Source organism: Podarcis liolepis (assembly GCF_965112155.1).
Source record: "Podarcis liolepis genome assembly, chromosome: 2".
NCBI lineage: Eukaryota > Metazoa > Chordata > Lepidosauria > Squamata > Lacertidae > Podarcis > Podarcis liolepis.
Genome location: NC_139555.1, coordinates 108,715,168 through 108,733,897, shown reverse-complemented (window position 1 = coordinate 108,733,897; position 18,730 = coordinate 108,715,168). Strand labels below are relative to the sequence as shown.

At 45.1% G+C, this 18,730-nt stretch overlaps 2 long non-coding RNA genes across 2 annotated transcripts; both read left to right on the top strand.

The window, feature by feature from the left end:
- Window positions 1–5,234: 5,234 nt before the first annotated feature.
- LOC310702136 lies at window positions 5,235–10,403 on the top strand. Its single transcript, XR_014523282.1, has 3 exons — window positions 5,235–5,411; window positions 6,547–6,657; window positions 9,917–10,403. It is a non-coding gene; the product is annotated as an uncharacterized lncRNA (long non-coding RNA).
- Window positions 10,404–15,387: 4,984 nt separating this feature from the next.
- LOC310702065 lies at window positions 15,388–18,435 on the top strand. Its single transcript, XR_014523189.1, has 3 exons — window positions 15,388–15,611; window positions 17,092–17,202; window positions 17,465–18,435. It is a non-coding gene; the product is annotated as an uncharacterized lncRNA (long non-coding RNA).
- The last annotated feature ends 295 nt before the right edge of the window (window positions 18,436–18,730 follow it).

Below are 18,730 nucleotides of genomic sequence, written 5' to 3'. Positions count from 1 at the left end.
AAAACATTCATCAGCAAAATAATGTTGATAACTCTCTTCATGGTTTCTTCAGCTTCCCCATAAAATTATTTCCAAAAGAGTGGCATAATAGGGAGAAGTGATGCAGTCACAGGAGAAAATGGAACATGTGGAAGCGCAAGGCCCATTCAGACTTTCACCTCCAAGTATTTTCAGAGAACATGAAGGGAGGAGGAGCCGGACTACAGACACTAGCCACTCATGCTTGCTCTGCCCTTAGACCACTTCTGCAGCATCAGCACCTCATATGTTGATCAAAGGGATTAAAGGAGAAACCCTTGTGTACTCATCTGAATGTTGCCAACAGCTTCCCCGCTGACCAGAGCTAGGGAGGGAGGAGAAATGTGATTCAGATCACATTTAAAACTGAACCTTACAAACCTGCACTTTTCAAAGAAATATGACAAATGAACCACAGCCTTCCTCCAGAAGTCACACTTGTGGGGTAACTGAAGGATTAGGTGAGCAGCCTGGGAGTCATCTTGAACTCACAGCTGTCCATGGAGGTGCAGGTCAATTCTGTGTCCAGGGCAGCTGTCTACCAACTCCATCTGGTACGCAGGCTGAGACCCTATCTGCCCACAGACTGTCTCGCCATAGTGGCGCATGCTCTGGTTATCTCTCGCTTGGACTACTGCAATGCGCTCTGCGTGGGGCTACCTTTGAAGGTGACCCAGAAACTACAACTAATCCAGAATACGGCAGCTAATAATAATAATAATAATAATAATAATAATAATAATAATAATAATGTCTTTATTGTCATTGCCCCCTTCGGGGACAACGAAATTACTTGACGGCTCCATAAAAACACTAATTAAACAATACAGTATAATACAGCAAGGGAGATTAGATGACTTTCAAAGTCCGGGCTTCCCATTCAGGGCCGAGATCGCTCTGGAGAAGAAGCTGTTCTTAAGACGGCTCGTTCTTGTCTTCATCGACCTGTATCTCCGTCCCGACGGCAAGAGCTCGAAGAGACAGTGACCAGGATGCGATGGATCTTTTACTATGTCCAGTGCCTTCCTATGCACCTTGTGGCATAAATCTGCTCTAAGGTGGAGAGTGGGGAGCCAACAATGCTCTCTGCTGCCTTAACAACCCTGCACAACCCCATCAGCTAGACTGGTGACTGGGAGTGGTCACAGAGACTGAGCACAATTCAAAGTGTTGGTGCTGACCTTTAAAGCCCTAAATGGCCTCGGCCCAGTATACCTGAAGGAGCTTCTCCATCGTTTAGCCTGGACACTGAAGTCCAGCTTTGAGGGCCTTCTGGCGGTTCCCTCACTGCGTCAAGTGAGGTTACAGGGAACCAGGCAGAGGGCCTTCTTGGTAGTGGCGCCTGCCCTGTGGAACGTCCTCCCATCAGATGTCAAGGAAATAAACAACTATTTGACTTTTAGAAGACATCTGACGGCAGCCCTGTTTAGGGAAGTTTTTAATGTTTGATGTTTTATCGTGTTTTTAATATTATGTTGGGAGTTGCCCAGAGTGGCAGTTAGGGCCAGATTATCATCATCATCATATAGCTGAGAATCACTAACAAAAATGCATTATATTGGGGAAAATTGCCAGCAAATATGTGTATGTCACTCAAAGCTTTGTATAAAATGGTGTGGATTAGAAAACAGTTTGCATTAGAATACTGGAGGATTTTGGTGCAGGTTTTTTTAAAAAAATCCTGCAGAAATGTAGAGAACTGAATTTAGAATATAAGATTATAAAATGAGACAACTGGATTAGGTCAACCACCCATCTAGTTCAGCATGCTATACTCAAATAGCCTGTGGCAAAGCCTCAGGCAAGACCCTATGAAACACCCTTCAGATGTCAAGGATATAAAGAATTTTACAACTTTCAGAAGACATCTGGACATCTGGGTAATAATAATAATAATAATAATAATAATAATAATAATAATAATTACATGAGCCCTCTCCCCACCTGTGGTTTCCTGCAGAGCCGTAGCTAGGTGATCTTGCGCCCCTGGCAGAACCGTCCAGATTGCGCCCCCTAGCCACAGACAAATTAGCTCTTCTTTCTGCCTTTCCACCACCCATTCAATTCCTCACGCACTTCACCTTGTATCAAATTCTTCCACAGAAAATCCAACATTTACGGTAATTTATTATTTCTTAATAAAAGGTTTCAGCAAAGAAAATGACATTTTGATGTGAGCTGACAGTTTTTTTAAAAAATGTAATTCAGTTGTAAAACCCTTTGTGCATCTTTACGCTGTAATTATTCCCCCTGCATTTCCTTTATACTTTCAATTTTTGCTAATCTTTTGTCAGGGAATGCTCTGAAGAGGAAGGTTGGGGAACGCAGATGCAGGCAGATCAGTTCAGTTCAGAAGAGGAGGGGGAATATCCACTGACTCCCCTCGCCTCCAGCATTCTCAGAAGCAGAGAGGGAGAGCCAGACTTGCACACAGCAAACTAACAGCAAAGAGAGGAGCTGCCCAGTTTTGAGATAAGGATGAGAGAACCAGAAGGAAGGGGGCAGTTGGGCGATACGTCAATCGAGAGTGTAGAGGAAGCCCCTCAGACTCATCGGTCTGAACGTATCAGAGAACAAAGGAGACAGAGATGGGGAAGAACTTCGTGCTCCTTGCTGCGGAAGTCGCAAGGATGATTCAGAGTAAGCAACTGTTCTCATTGCTGAGCGTTGCCTGCTTGTGTTGGCAACATGGTGCTGCAATAAAAAGGACTATAAAACTATCAACGGCTCGCTAATTCTTATCAGTGAGCTACTGAAGGGGAAGAGGGACATCTTTAATTATTCCTTACTTCAATTCTTTTAGCTACAAGTTCTACATAGAAGAAGAAGAAGAAGAAGAAGAAGAAGAAGAAGAAGAAGAGTAGTTTGGATTTGATATCCCGCCTTTCACTCTCTTTTTAAGGAGTCTCAAAGAGGCTAACATTCTCCTTTCCCTTCCTCCCCCACAACAAACACTCTGTGAGGTGAGTGGGGCTGAGAGACTTCAGAGAAGTGTGACTAGCTCAAGGTAACCCAGCAGCTGCATGTGGAGGAGCAGGGAAGCGAAGCCGGTTCACCAGATTACGAGACTACCTCTCTTAACCACTACACCACACTGGCTCATCAATACATCAATCCTACTCATGAAATTAATTGTTTACAATAATTTTTCAAATAAACTATATGCTTCACCCCTTCTTTATTAAAGGTTACCTCTTCCTGGTTTCTAACTGTTCCCGTGAGCTTTGCCATTTTGGCATAGTCAATTAATTTTATCTGCCACTCTTCCTTGATCGGGACTGTATCTTCTTTCCATCTGGGCAGCAATGGTCACGCACATAAAGATTTTTTTTCTGATCCATCGTTTTCTCCGCACCAATTATTCCTAAAAGAAAAGTTTCTGCTTCCTTAAAAGAAATAAAATCTTCAACAGTTTTTTTTCAACTCATTATAAAACATTTCCCATAAATCTTTTACTACTTTACACATCCACCACATATGATAAAAGACACCCTCTTTCTCCTTACGTTTCCAGCATACGTTTGATTTCGATTTATACATTTTAGCTAATTTACTAGGGGTTAAATGTCATCGATACATCATTTTTGTACAGTTCCCGCCCCCCAAAGTATAGCATGCTGTACATTTTAAATCCGCAGTCCATTACCTCTGCCATGCAGCCATATTATAACCAGTCTCTTGCCCAGTGTATCATCACTGATTTACCTCCTCATCTTCTGTTTGCCATTCCAATAATAGTTTATACATTTTGGGAAATAATTTATTTTTATTTTCTAGCAACTCTTTTTCAAACTGGGACGTTCTATTAAAAAAAACTGTTCTTTTTATCCAACTTAAATACTTCATTAAGCTGATGATACTGCAATCAACGACCAGTATCTTCCCAGCGGCGGAGCAAGCTGATTGGGCGCTTGGGGCGGCGCACGTGCCCTGTGCCCAGGAGCGGGGCCAGCTGCCCATGGGGCAGGGCGAGCCAGGGCAGAACGCTCCGTGGGGCCTCCAAGGAGTCTGCCTGCCTCCTCCCACTCAGCCGCCCTACATTTTTTTGGGGGGGGGGGGAAGCAGCGGGCGGACCCAGGAGAGACATGTGGCTCGGGCACTCTGCAGGCCCCGTGGTGAGCGCCACCCAGTATTTTGTCAGCCCCCTCAGTGGTGACACCTGGGGCAACCTGCCCCCACCACACACCTCTTCCTCTGCCCCTGTATCTTCCCATCACTTTCCTAACCACAGCTATTGATGCAGCCTGGGCATTGGTAGATTGGCATCCACGCTGTAGAGTCACAAAATTCCAATAAGAAGCAAACAACTGGCAGCTGGTATGATTACAGTGACCTGTGTGTTTGAGTATGCTTTAAAATAGATGGGCTATTTAAGGAACTCATAGGGACGCGGGTGGCGCAGTGGGTTAAACCACAGAGCCTAGGACTTGCCGATCAGAAGGCCGGCGGTTTGAATCCCTGCGATGGGGATGAGCTCCTGTTTGCTCAGTCCCTGCTCCTGCCAACCTAGCAGTTCGAAAGCACGTCAAAGTGCAAGTAGATAAATAGGTACCGCTCCGGCGGGAAGGTAAACGGTGTTTCCGTGTGCTTCTCTGGTTCACCAGAAGCGGCTAAGTCATGCTGGCCACATGACCCGGAAGCTGTACGCTAGCTGCCTCGGTCAGTAAAGTGAGAATAGCGGCACAACCCCAGAGTTGGCCACTACTGGACCTAATAGTCAGGGGTCCCTTTACCCTTTAAGGAACTCATATCCCTTAGCACAGCACTAGCATATTCAGATGCTTCTCCTTGTACTCAGCATCCAAGGTCAAATGGCCTCCCTCAACTGACTAACCAGAAAACCAAGCTACCTGCCTTCTAACTCTCCCCTGTCGCAAGCATCAACCCCAGCTTTGATTCTATGTGACTCAACCAACCAAGAAATATGGAGGTGGACAGGGAACCCATTAAAAGGAATAAATATTCCCTTCACATAAGATAGTATCTGAGGTCTGGGACAATCTTTATAGCTTCCTGCTGATCCCTCCATAGCTTATTCGGATTTGTCTCAATGATCAGTACACCATGCCCCAAACAGCTTGAGGGAGCTGCTACCACATCCCTGCTGTTTAAAACCACCAGAGCGTATTGCCTTTCATAAAAAGGCATTTATTTTTTTCCATAAAAGCTATATTCAGCCTGTTTCCTCAAACCAACTGATGTGTAGCTGACTAACGACTTATTAGCTGGAGGCCAGCTCTGTAGTTTCTCAATTGCCAGCCTTTAAAAGCAGTCTCTTCATTTTAAAAAAAGCTTTCCAATGGGGCAAGGCTTCTTTCTTGACAACCGAGGCCCACGAATGGCTCAGGCTTGGCTGCTTGCATTCTGTGTTTTACTTTGCCTCAAGTCTGGAGGTAAGTCTCCGCATTACTGAGAGCCAGTGTGGTGTAGTGGTTAAGAGCGGTAGACTTGTAATCTGGTGAACCGGGTTTGCGTCTCCGCTCCTCCACATGCAGCTGCTGGGTGACCTTGGGCCAGTCACACTTCTCTGAAGTCTCTCAGCCCCACTCACCTCACAGAGTGTTTGTTGTGGGGGAGGAAGGGAAAGGAGAATGTTAGCCGCTTTGAGACTCCTTTGGGTAGTGATAAAGTGGGATATCAAATCCAAACTCTTCCTCTACTACCTCAGGATGGTTAAAACAAAAAGCAGTCCCCTAGTTATTGTATGTTATTCCTCCACCTCACTTCCTAAAATGGAAAAATCTCCAAATGGGCTTTGCAGCATTGGTGTCAGTACTCGGCATGTTTGGGTAAATGTTGAGTTTGTGTCAGAGCTCAGTTCTGCGGACAGCAATGTGCCCTCTTTTTCTTTTTAAATCTCTCGTCCACCATCAAGGAGAGGAACACAACCCTCCACAGGACCAAGCCACAAATATGCCTACAATTTCAATATCAAAATCCATACAAGTTTAGACCAATTTTCAAAGGGGGAAAAAATCCTTCCTCTTACTGTTAGCTTTCGGTGCCAATAGGATTTGGGGAGCTTAAGATGATGCATCCCTACTTAAATTAGGACGGGTGTTGCTGAGGTCTCACTGGTACTATGTGTTGTGGCACAGACAGCTGCCCATTAGGAAGGAAAATTTTTAAAAAGGCAGGAAGTGAAAGGAGACCCAGGACCTCTGCAAAACACCAAGAGCTTGGAGCCCCGGGTTTAACCTAGAATCAGGGGTCAGCAAAATTTTTCAGCAGGGGGCCGGTCCACTGTCCCTCAGACCTCGTGGGGAGCCGGACTATATTTTGAAAAAAATAATAATGAACGAACTCCTATGCCCCACAAATAACCGAGAGGTGCATTTTAAATAAAAGCACACATTCTACTCATGTAAAAACAAGCTGATTCCTGACCGTCCGCGAGCCGGATTTAGAAGGCGAATGGGCCTTAGTTTGCCTACCCATGAGTCCTAGAACAAAGCCCCTGATTTGGTGAATTGTAAAGTAATGTTTTCAGGATCAAACAATAAAATCAAAACCTCCTCTCTTTTGCAGTAGATGCTGTAAAGTGCAAAAAATGCAGTTCATTTGCTCCAGGCCCAATATGCAGTGAGGGTTTTGAGGAATGTGAAGGAGAATTCTGCAGCTTGATGGAACTGCACAGTGGTAAGGAACCTTTCCTCTTTAAATTCTTCGTTTGTGTGACTAGGGGGGCGCAGGGCACCTGTCTTCTCAGTGGTCATAAGGAGCCCTGCTAGATCCGACCAAAGGTCCATCTAGTTCAGCATTCTGTTTCCAAGTGGTCAAAAGAACCACACATAGCCTTCATAGCTAGGAAGGACTTGCTGACAAATTTATTGACAGCGGCACAAATTATGATAGCTAGGAAGTGGAAGGGGCAAGCAGAATACAAAATGGAAGAATGGTATAATGAGGTGTGGGATATAGCTATTAATGATAAATTAATATGTGCCTTTAAGGTAAGACGGGGAATATGCAGGAAAAATGGTTTCGAGAAGATATGGAGTGTGTTTGTAGAATTCGTACTGTTAAAACGGAAAGGGGTCAAACCATCGCAAGAGGTGTTGAAATTTTGGGAGGTTTGATAGTTACAATGGAATGGTCTTGGTGGTGGGGTGCACATTTTAAGTCTTATTTATTTATGATTATTACTTTGTCATAATAATAATGAAGAAGAAGAAGAAGAATCACACAATCATGGAAATTTAGAAACAGAAGGGATCCCAAGTGTTATCTAGTTTAGGAGTTCCAACTTTTTAAAAAGTGAAGTAAGTTTTGGAGCTTTTCTAAAAGAGATTTGCCAAAATAAATTGGAGTTTCCATATGCCTGGATTTCCCCAGACATTTTAGAAATTACTGAAAATCCCCCCCCCCCCGATGCAATTTCCCAGATATGTCTGGGTAAACCTGGACTTTTGGCATCCCTAATCTAGTTCAATAGGGCAGTGGGTGGCGCTGTGGTCTAAACCACTGTGCTGCTTGGGCTTGCTGATCAGAAGGTCAGTGGTTTGAATCCCCACAACGGGGTGAGTTCCCTTGCTCGGTCCCAGCTTCTGCCAACCTAGCAGGTCAAAAGCACGCCAGTGCAAGTAGATAAATAGGTACCGCTCTGGCGGGAAGGTAAACGGCATTTCCGTACGCTGCTCTGGTTTCGGTGTTCCATTGCCCCAGAAACAGCTTAGTCATGCTGGCCACATGACCCGGAAAAACTGTCTGCGGACAAATGCCGGCTCCCTCGGCCTGTAAAGCAAGATGAGGGCTGCAACCCCAGAGTCATCTGCTACTGGACTTAACTGTCAGGGGTCCTTTACCTTTACCTTTTTAAAATCTAGTTCAAGCTCTTTTTATTGCTTAGTTTGAATCTCCTTTCTTATAATTTGAACCCACTGGTATGGGGTCTACCATCTGGAGCAGCAGGAAAAAACACCTTGATGCATCTTCCATGTGACAGGCCTTCAGATAGCTGAAGATGATTATCACATCACATCTCAGTTTTCTCTCCTCCAGGCTAAACATACCCAACTCCCTCAACTGTTCCTCATAAGGCTGAGGTGCACCATTCTGCAGCATAGTATCAGGAGCGCTGCCCTGGCTGCCATAGTCCCTGCTTCCCAGGGATACCAGAGCCTCCATGCTTGCGTGGTTCCACTAGCTTTGGAAATAATGGGGTCCTTGCCAGATTCTGTGCTTCTTGGAAGATTTGAGATCAGTAGCAAGAGGCCACAAAGGGTCCACAGGAGGCCCTGCTTCTGTGCCTTGAAAGCAGCTAGTGGACAGATATTTTAAAATAGTTACTTAAGGAGATAACATGTTAGACAGGGATTGAAAAGGAAGCTTTTCATTCCAAGGAACAAATGGATATGTCAATTGAACATGGACCTCTTTTGCAGTAAGGGCTTACAGACTTAGGAAAATGAATTTGGGATCCATTTTAGATCATTGTGGTAGAGATTCTGAGACACCAAAGTAAGTTTTGGAGCTTTTCTAAAAGAGATTTGCCAAAATAAATTGGAGTTTCCATATGCCTGGATTTCCCCAGACATTTTAGAAATTACTGAAAATCCCCCCCCCCCGATGCAATTTCCCAGATATGTCTGGGTAAACCTGGACTTTTGGCATCCCTAATCTAGTTCAATAGGGCAGTGGGTGGCGCTGTGGTCTAAACCACTGTGCTGCTTGGGCTTGCTGATCAGAAGGTCAGTGGTTTGAATCCCCACAACGGGGTGAGTTCCCTTGCTCGGTCCCAGCTTCTGCCAACCTAGCAGGTCAAAAGCACGCCAGTGCAAGTAGATAAATAGGTACCGCTCTGACGGGAAGGTAAACGGCGTTTCTGTACGCTGCTCTGGTTTCGGTGTTCCACTGCCCCAGAAACAGCTTAGTCATGCTGGCCACATGACCCGGAAAAACTGTCTGCGGACAAATGCCGGCTCCCTCGGCCTGTAAAGCAAGATGAGGGCTGCAACCCCAGAGTCATCTGCTACTGGACTTAACTGTCAGGGGTCCTTTACCTTTACCTTTTTAAAATCTAGTTCAAGCTCTTTTTATTGCTTAGTTTGAATCTCCTTTCTTATAATTTGAACCCACTGGTATGGGGTCTACCATCTGGAGCAGCAGGAAAAAACACCTTGATGCATCTTCCATGTGACAGACCTTCAGATAGTTGAAGATGATTATCACATCACATCTCAGTTTTCTCTCCTCCAGGCTAAACATACCCAACTCCCTCAACTGTTCCTCATAAGGCTGAGGTGCACCATTCTGCAGCATAGTATCAGGAGCGCTGCCCTGGCTGCCATAGTCCCTGCTTCCCAGGGATACCAGAGCCTCCATGCTTGCGTGGTTCCACTAGCTTTGGAAATAATGGGGTCCTTACCAGATTCTGTGCTTCTTGGAAGAAATGAGATCAGTAGCAAGAGGCCACAAAGGGTCCACAGGAGGCCCTGCTTCTGTGCCTTGAAAGCAGCTAGTGGACAGACAGATATTTTAAAATAGTTACTTAAGGAGATAACATGTTAGACAGGGATTGAAAAGGAAGCTTTTCATTCCAAGGAACAAATGGATATGTCAATTGAACATGGACCTCTTTTGCAGTAAGGGCTTCCAGACTTAGGAAAATGAATTTGGGATCCATTTTAGATCATTGTGGTTGAGATTCTGAGATTTAAGATTATAGATTTATTCTGGCATGTATCTCTCCCATCCTTTAACTTCATTTTATTTTAATGTTGATCCCCCCCCCACTTTTTTTAAAGCAAATTAAAAATCAAAATTCTGTTCGAGGTATTTTACTTGGATGTGTAGTAAACCTTTGTGCTTTTTGGTATGTTCTCCTTTCTCTTGTCTACAGACTAGGCTAATAAAATCACATTCATTCAAATGCAAATACTTTCCTTTCTCTCTGCAGTCAAAACCGGTGAATTACAATTAGTCTACAAAAACTGTCCCCCCGAATCCTTCAGAAAGTACTGTGGAAAGGTTTGGACGCGCCACAATCACGTTAAAAAGAAAGTAGACTGCTGTTTTACTGACTTTTGCATTGAGTGAATTTAATATTGTATTCTTAAATTGGTTGTGGTTGTAATAGTTATGCTGTTAGGTGTAAATCTCACAAAGACATTGTATTAAAAGAGTTCATGCTCTTGCTCCACCATGGAAGCCAGGAAGCCCTGTTTCAATTGGACAAACCACAGAAAGGGATATAGAATATATTAGCCTGATTTTTATTTTTTATTTTTTTCAAATCATTATCCAAGTCAAAATTTCCATTTATGTTCTCAAGCTAAGATGCCTAATTTTGCTATCTTTCTGTCATTGTTTCTAAGGTTCTCCCTTCCCCACTGTTATCTAGTACAACGCTAAAGCCTTTGAACAGTTCTGATGTTAAGGCTGTTTGCCAAGAAAAGCAAAAGCAAAAACAAAACCCTCCCCTGCCCACAATATGTCTGTACAGGGATCTGAGCTGGCATGACAAACACTGCAAGCGCTAAACAAACACAGAAAAGTAACAAGCCCCATCCATAGACTGTGATTTTTTTACATTGGGCACAACAGGTATCTCCCCTAACTTGGAAGCATTCTAATGATTGGTCAGTCCTTAACTGCGTTGTTAGATCCTCCCATCCCACACTCGCAGTCAAGGGGGTCAGGTAGGGGGCTGGACCCAGACTCTCCTGGGTTTTGTCCATTGGATTCTGAATTGCCATCTCCCCTGAGTCCACTGAACCCTGTCCCCCTGACGCCCTGTTTGGTTAGAGAGCTGGAATATATTTTATTTTCTCTTTCCTTAATACTGCCATGTAACTGTAATGTAGCAAAGTTTAAACTATTTTGACTGGTGGGAGGTGGCTATTTGAAATATAATAGATAACTAGCAAAACATTGCTAGTTTTGCATGCAGTGCAACAATACAAGCTTTCAAACACTTATTTTATCTGATGCTTCAGTGTTTTGTTTTGATGGAGTTAAATTTAAGTTGTAATCCATATTCCATTTTGTTTCCTGTGTAATCATTGTGACTGGAATTTGTTCCTTATCTTTTCCCTTCCTCAAGATTCATGAATGTACAATACGTTTTCATTTCCTATGAGATTGTGATGACTATGTCTTTCATAAACTGAAAAGCTTTCTGTTAATGTAGGTGCAATAGGTGTTTTAAAAATGGATTTCAGTCTCTGGTCAGTCTCAGCCCCTGGTCATATCTGCTCGCTGCCCTCTCACCTTTGTGGTGCTTCCATACAGTGTGCATGGGGGCTGATTTAAGTCTCTGAACGAAGCAGGCCGAGTGAAAAAATAAAAGGGGGAAAACTCATTGTGTGAGTATTTTTAAATTAAACAAAGTCCTGGACTTAGAGGGGTGGCTGGGGATAAATAAACTTCTACTAATAATGAAACACCCAGAAAAGCAGGGGCTGTGTGGTATATTTCCTACTGATACAATCCCAGTTCTCTTCAATTATTAGTTTGAAATCAGTGTAGGAGGCAGACCCTACAGGTGAACTGGAAGATTCACAGTGACTTAAGATCTGGTCCACGTATACCTTTAGGTCCAGGTCTGCTGACAGAGTCATGGGAACAAATAGAACAAAACTCATTTCACCCCTCTCTGTAAGGCAGACCAGAAATCTCTTTGTGTAGTGATAAAAATGTGTCAATAAGTGGGGTGGGGGAACTGTTCTACAGCAGAGGTTCACAGTCACATAAAGTACTACAGCCATGGGCAGGACAACAAACAGGGCCTCCTTCACATATCTTTTAATATTTCCCTAGCCTCCCCGATATCTTAAAGCCCATAATGTGCACGGTGGCAAATGAAACTCACTGCCCATCAGTATGAACTGTCGCGCAGCGGTAAATTGATGAACGCAGTCTTCTTCATAAACAGAATAAAACTTTTACTTGAGAAAATAAAGTTGTTTGCAAGCAGCATAGTTAAAGAGCATCCACAGAGTGCTCAGCTATCTGACTCTTCACAGAGGTAGTTACAGGTTGGTAGCCGTGTTGGTCTGCCATTGTCAAAACAAAATTAAAAAAACTCCTCCCAGTAGCAACTTAGAGACCAACAAAATTTGTTATTGGTAGTGGACGACAGAAGTGCCTGGTGTGCTCTGGTCCATGGGGTCACGAAGAGCCGGACACGACTAAACGAGTAAACAACAACAACAATCTGAAGGTATCTGAAGAAGTGTGCATGCACATGAAAGCTCATACCAATAACAAACATAGCTGGTCTCTAAGGTGCTACTGGAAGGAATGTTTTTATTTTGTTTCTTCACAGAGGCACAGTCTTAGTTACTGATTTACTAAAGTCCTGGAGCCACTCTGTCTGCAACAACACAACACTGGCTGACACACACACACACACACACACACACACACACACACACACTCAGACACCGAGGCCCACAGAGAGGCTGCCTACTTTTATAGGGAGAGTGAGTCATCACTCAAGATGAGTCACGAGTCACAGTGACTTAGCAGTTTGCTGTTAACAGTCTGCAGTTAGCAAGCTTGAATGATTGTGTAGGCCTTGTAGTCCTCACTGCTTCTGCTCTCAAGAACCTTTGTCTCGTGACATGAACAAGCTGCAGAGGCTGCCTTCTGCCGTGTCAGACCGTCAGTCCATGTAGCTTAGGATTTTTTGTGCCGCATGTGGGGAAACTGTGGTTCTCTGGATGTTGCTGAGCTACAACTCCCATCATCCTTTGCCATTGGCCACGTTTGCTGTTGTTGGTGTGAGTTTGGCAACCTTGGGAGGGGGAGGGGCTCCCGAAATCTGGTGCGGACAGCCTTAAGCTTCATGGACTGATGTGGTATAAGCCAGCTTCCTAGGCAGGGCAGTAGATCCTAAACTCCATACTGGAAAGCAATATCATGCCACAAGAAAATCGCTGGTGTGCCATGAGAAATAAATTTAAAGTCACCGATGAGCCAAAAGCACCTATTTACAGAGAAGGCTGTTTTTGTTTTTAACAATTTATTTTGTGCTTTTATCCTGTATTTTTATCTTGTGAACTGCCTTGAGATGAAGCTGAGGCGACAAAAAGAGGGAGATCCCCAGTTGCGCCAGTGTAATATAGCGCAAACCACATCCCCCCTAGACCAGCCAATTGGCTGGCCAGGGGATGACACGGCCGGGGATTCCCTCAATCACATGGAGGCTGAGAGCCAGCTCCCGCGCACGTAGAGAGGGCGTGAAGCCTGCAACTCCACCTCCTCTTGAATTCGGAAGTGGCTTTTTAACAATTTATTTTGTGCTTTTATCCTGTATTTTTATCTTGTGAACTGCCTTGAGATTTTCGGATGAAGGGTGGAAAATAAATTTAATAAAATAAATAAAAATATGTTCCTCACACTGGAATCAGTGTAATAATATAGATGTATAACTGAGACAACGCATCATTTGTTGTTTTTGTAAAGTTAAAACCCAGTTCTAGCAAGTAAAACTGTAAAACTTCTTTTGTGTGTGTGTGGTGAGAATTTATTTCTACACAAAAAGTCAGATCGGAGAGAGAACTTCTGCTGGCTATAGCAAGGTTAAAAAAAGGTAAAGGACCCCTGGACGGTTAAGTCCAGTCAAAGGTGACTAAGGGGTTGTGGCGCTCATCTCGCTTTCAGGCCGAGGGAGCAGGTGTTTGTCCACAGACAGCTTTCCTGGTCATGTGGCTAGCATAACAAAACAACTTCTGGCGCAACGGGACACTGTGATGGAAACCAGAGTGCATGGAAACGCTGTTTATCTTCCTGTTGCAGCAGTACATATTTATCTACTTGCACTGGCATGTCAGGTGGGCAGAAACTGGGACAGAGCAATGGGAGCTCACTCCATTGCGGGGATTCAAACCACCAACCTTCCAATCGGCAAGCCCAAGAGGCTCAGTGGTTTGGACCACAGCGCCACCTGCTCCCTTCTTAGCTACATTAATAATCTGCATGGAGAGCATTCCCTGGCAATGAAGATTAAGGTGTGGACATACACCGACTAGTAGCACAGATAGTGACAACATGGCATTCCCTTAGATGTGCTAACACTGCACACTATGCGTCTATGTTTAAAGATGGTCGCCTTACAGTGGCTGTCTCACAGAATGCAGCTCCTTGCTGATGGAAGCATCCTCTGAGTAGATTAGAGTTGACTGTGCTTCAACGATGCCAAGAAATATAAGAGATTCGCCCTCCGCTCCTTGGAGGTTTTTAAGCAGAGCTTGGATGTCCATCTGTCCTGGATGCTTGAGCTGAGATTCCCGCATTGCAGGAGGTTGGATTAGATGTCCTTGGGTCCCTTCCAACTCTTCTACACTTCTACAGTTCCACAATTCCTGTGTTCAGCTTCCACTGGATTGAGGAGGATTTGTGAGTTTGGGAATATTCCCTGGTAATCCTCCTCCTGATCATTATAACACGCACTCAGCAATAAGCTGCTTTGAGACGAAGCGTTGCACCCTCGCTTCCTGGCACCTTGGCATCACTTTATTCTCTAAAGGACACCCATGTCCTCTACAGAAAGCAAGCTGAAAATGCACCGTGCAGAAATGCCCTCGCAGTGTTTCAAGCCATGAATGTGAACTTATCCTCTGGGAAGAATTGACATTCATTTCGAGAAAGTCAGGCCCTACACTTGAGTAGAATGAGAGGTCAGCCTGCGGTTCAACACAGACATCAGTTATCTCTGATGGGGACTCTGAATGTCTTCCTGCTAATACATACTCCTTTTGTCACAGTCATGGGTCTTCCAGTAATACAAACAAATCCCTTTCTTCTCCCCAGGTATTAATACATTACCATGCCAGTGGATTGAACCATTCTAAAGGCAACTCCGCAGAATCACAAAACTTCAGGAATAAAACAAACAAACGGCATTAACTCTGTGGCCTGTGTATTTGAGTGTGGTTTAAAAACAGAGGGACTGTTAAAGGAATCAGATCAGTTATCACAACCCTAGCATATTAGGATGTTTCTCCAAGTCCTTGCAGTTAACATGCAAGATGAAATAACTGACTAACCAGCCAACTTTCCATCTCTCCCCACTAATGGGCATCAACTACCAGCTTTGATCCTGTATGACTCCATCAACCAAGAAATATGGAGGTGGACAAAAAACCCACTGAAAGGAACAAGAACTCCTTCCTTGCATGATAGCATCAGGTGGCCTCTGAGGTCTAGGACATTCAGTACAGCCCATTTGGATTTTTGTGAGCAATCAATGCATTATATCCCAATCAGATCAAAGGAACCACTACCCACCCCTCTACTGCTCTTCGGAACCACCCCAGCATATTTCCAGAGGCGTCTTGTATCTTTCAAGCCCATCACTTCCAGGTGTCCTGAGAAGCCAAGGAGGTTTCTTCTGACCTTATATAATTGCTGTGTTGAGCTTGGTTCATCACACCTTACCAGAGGCTGAGCTGCTGCTGCGACTTACTCCAAGGAGGCCTGATCTGCCCAGCAACCTGGTGGTCTCTCAGCTGCCAGACTTCAGAACTTGCTTCCTCATACAAAAGGGGTATCAATGGGGCAGAGCTTCTTTCTTGATAATCGGGGCCCACGTGTGGCTCAGGTCTGCCTGTTTGCGTTCTGTATTTTGCTTTGCCTCAAGCCTGGAGGTAAGAAATCCCCCAACTCCTTTTTGAGCTGTGTGACATGTTAGCCGTGCGCGTCTGTGGAGATTCAGCAGGGACAATTTCTGAAAGGCAAGCGTAGTCCCTGCACTCAGAATGTTTGGGCAGCTGCTGGGGCTACATGAGAGTCCAGTTCTGCTGAGAGCAGTATGCCCTCTTTTTCAATATAAATCTCTTGTCCATCGTCAGGGAGAGGAGCACAACCTGTCACCATCCTTCTGATCTCCTCAGTGCTTCCTTGAGATAGTCTTTCCCCAAAGCAGAGGTTTCCAAGCTTTTGGGGTCCACGGCTCCCTTGACAAACTACATTCTTTCTGTGGCTCCCCTGTGGGGAAATGGGTTTCAAGCCTCAGGAGCCTAGTTATGCCACCCCTTGGCTGCAGAGCCCACAGCCCTTCACCCCTTTTTGAAGACCCTCCCTTGTGGAGTGTTCCTGCAGCCTCCTCTCTTCTCCCCTCTCCTTGTGAGACCTCCGGGCAGCCGTCCCCCACCACTGGGTCACCCGTATCACAAAGAGAGGTGCCTCCTCACTTGTCTGTCCATTCCCAACAGAAAGGACTAGTGGACTGGCTGGCTGGGCTCCCTCAGACACCTGCTTGCTTACTCTGAGGCTGCCTCAGCTCCTTGCAACCAGCACCCCCTGGTCAGCTCCAGAGGCACCATACGCCTGGGGAGCTTGTAGCCAGGGCTGCTGCAGCAAACAGCTGCACAAGCCTTTTGGAGGCAGAGATGCAAGAGGGCATCAGAAGAGGGAGGGAAGGAAAGAGGCATGGAGGCTAGTGTTGCCCACAGCCCCCCTGACCATCATTCAAGGCACTCCAAGGTGCCATGACACACTGGTTGAAAACCACTGAACTAGAGTGACTCCACACTGAAGGGAGTTTTGGTGTCAGACTCTTTCAGCAGCTGGATGGATGTCACTTTGGGGTGGGAGACCAAAGATGCCTCCTGCCATGGACTCCCTAAGAGAAGTGTTAGAGCCCGTGTCTTCCATGCAGAAAACCCCAGGTTAACCCCCCTCCTCCAGGCATCTCTAGTCAATAGGTTCAGGGAGAAGAAGATGAAGCATCCTGAGACTCTGGGGACAAAACTGGGGGAATTGGAGAGAGAGCTTGACTTGGTGTTAGAGAGCTCCCTATGTTTGAGGAGGTGAGTCATGCTGTCCTCTCATGATATAAGATTTTTTTTCATTTGTGCGTGAAGATATAGGCTTGTATCCAATGTATCTTAATTAATATTATTAAGAGGGGAGCACCTGGGGTTTCACCAGCACTATGCTTTGCTGTGCAGTAGCTGCCCATTAGGAAAGAGAACCGTTAAAAGGGGGAGAAGTGTTAGGATTAGCAGGGCCTGTGTGTAAGACCCAAGTTTGTCAGCCCTTGGTCCATTCCTTAACAAAGCTCCTGATTTAATGAGTTATAAAGTAAGGACATTGTTTGCACAGATAAATGTTTGTCTTTTGCAGTGGATGCTATCGAATGCAGATCATGCATTTCAAATAAGCCTGACGAACCATGCGAACCAAGTGATGGGAAATGTACCGGAGTCATTTGTGTATTGGGAGAAATATTTTCAGGTAATGAGTCTGTCCCAGCTACAGTCCTCTTTTGTGTATGCTGGACTAGGATGACTGGAAGTAGAGGAGGGTCACGGACTCCTGACTTTTCAGTGGTGGTAAGCGCTCAAGAAGAGCCCCGTTGGATCTGACCAAAGATCCATCAATGATGTGGAGTAAACTTTGTCCTTTTAAATGTATTCTCTTTTGCTATGAACAAATTCAGTAACATTCTCTCCATACTTGTTACTAACACAAATACTTCTCTTTCTCTCTCCAAAAGAAAATGGAGACAAGGTTCAATACTTCAAAGAATGTGGCAGTGAAGAATCGAGAGAGCTTTGTGGAAAGGAATACACATTGGAAAAAAAAGAGAAAATTACATGCTGCGAAACTGACTTATGTAATTAATAATTTTCCTATTGTTTTCCTAATTGTTCCAATCTGTCCAGCAACCTCATGGCACCACAATTCAAATAACAGACAAAAGCCCTCTGCAGACTTTCTGATGCAGACCTACTGGGGGGAACCAAACCCACAGTCTCCACCCCAATCATCCTCACCTCCCTCCACAAATTGGAGCCTGGCTGTGTGAGGTGGGCAGTCTTCTGTATTTGTGGAGGGTTCCCACCAGTGCTTTTCTTCAGCATGCCGGAATGCAGTTCCAGCACCTCTCAGGTGGGCGCCATTTTGGTCCCACTTCTTCCCTTCATGTACCTAAAACAAAGCCCAAAGCAAACATTTCAAGTCAAAACAGAAGCTGGCCAGTGTCTGTGAGTTTACATCTATGATTTTACCTAGCTCTTATCCGCTAGTAGCTGTAATTGGTCAAGCTATGGGGTGGGGCCAATTCATATTTCCTGTTCTTCAACCCATTTCCCATGTAGACAGGCTTGAAGCTTTCCAGCCAAGCCTCCACTGTTGCATGTGTGTGTGCCTTTGTGCAAGGGCCCTTCCAAGCTGCCCTAGACATCACCTAAGTCTAAGAGGAGGCGAGGATGCATTTAAGTGACTTGCAGCAGAACCAGGGGCACCAGCATCTAGTCAGGGCTGCCCTGAGTTGCCCAGCGACTTGCTGTAACAACTTCTTGGTGAGTTCCGGCACCTGTTTTCAGCACTGGTTCCCACACATTTTCGACCACTCATTTCCCAGAGTCCAAAATGCATAGGGAGCCTCCACGAGGACAGGAGATTTCTCCCCCTTGACAGTACTTGGCATCAGAACAACGGGCTAAGCATTGCTATGAATCAAATGCTCATCATGAGAGCCAGCGTGGTGTAGTGGTTAAGAGCGATAGACTCGTAATCTGGTGAACGGGGTTCATGTCTCCGCTCATCCACATGCAGCTGCTGGGTGACCTTGGGCCAGTCACACTTCTTGAAGTCTCTCAGCCCCACTCACCTCACAGAGTGTTTGTTGTGGGGGAGAAAGGGAAAGGAGAATGTTAGCTGCTTTGAGGCTCCTTCGGGTAGTGATAAAGCGGGATATCAAATCCAAAATCATCTTCTTCTTCTTCTTCATAATCATCAGTTCAACTGCTTTGCTCCT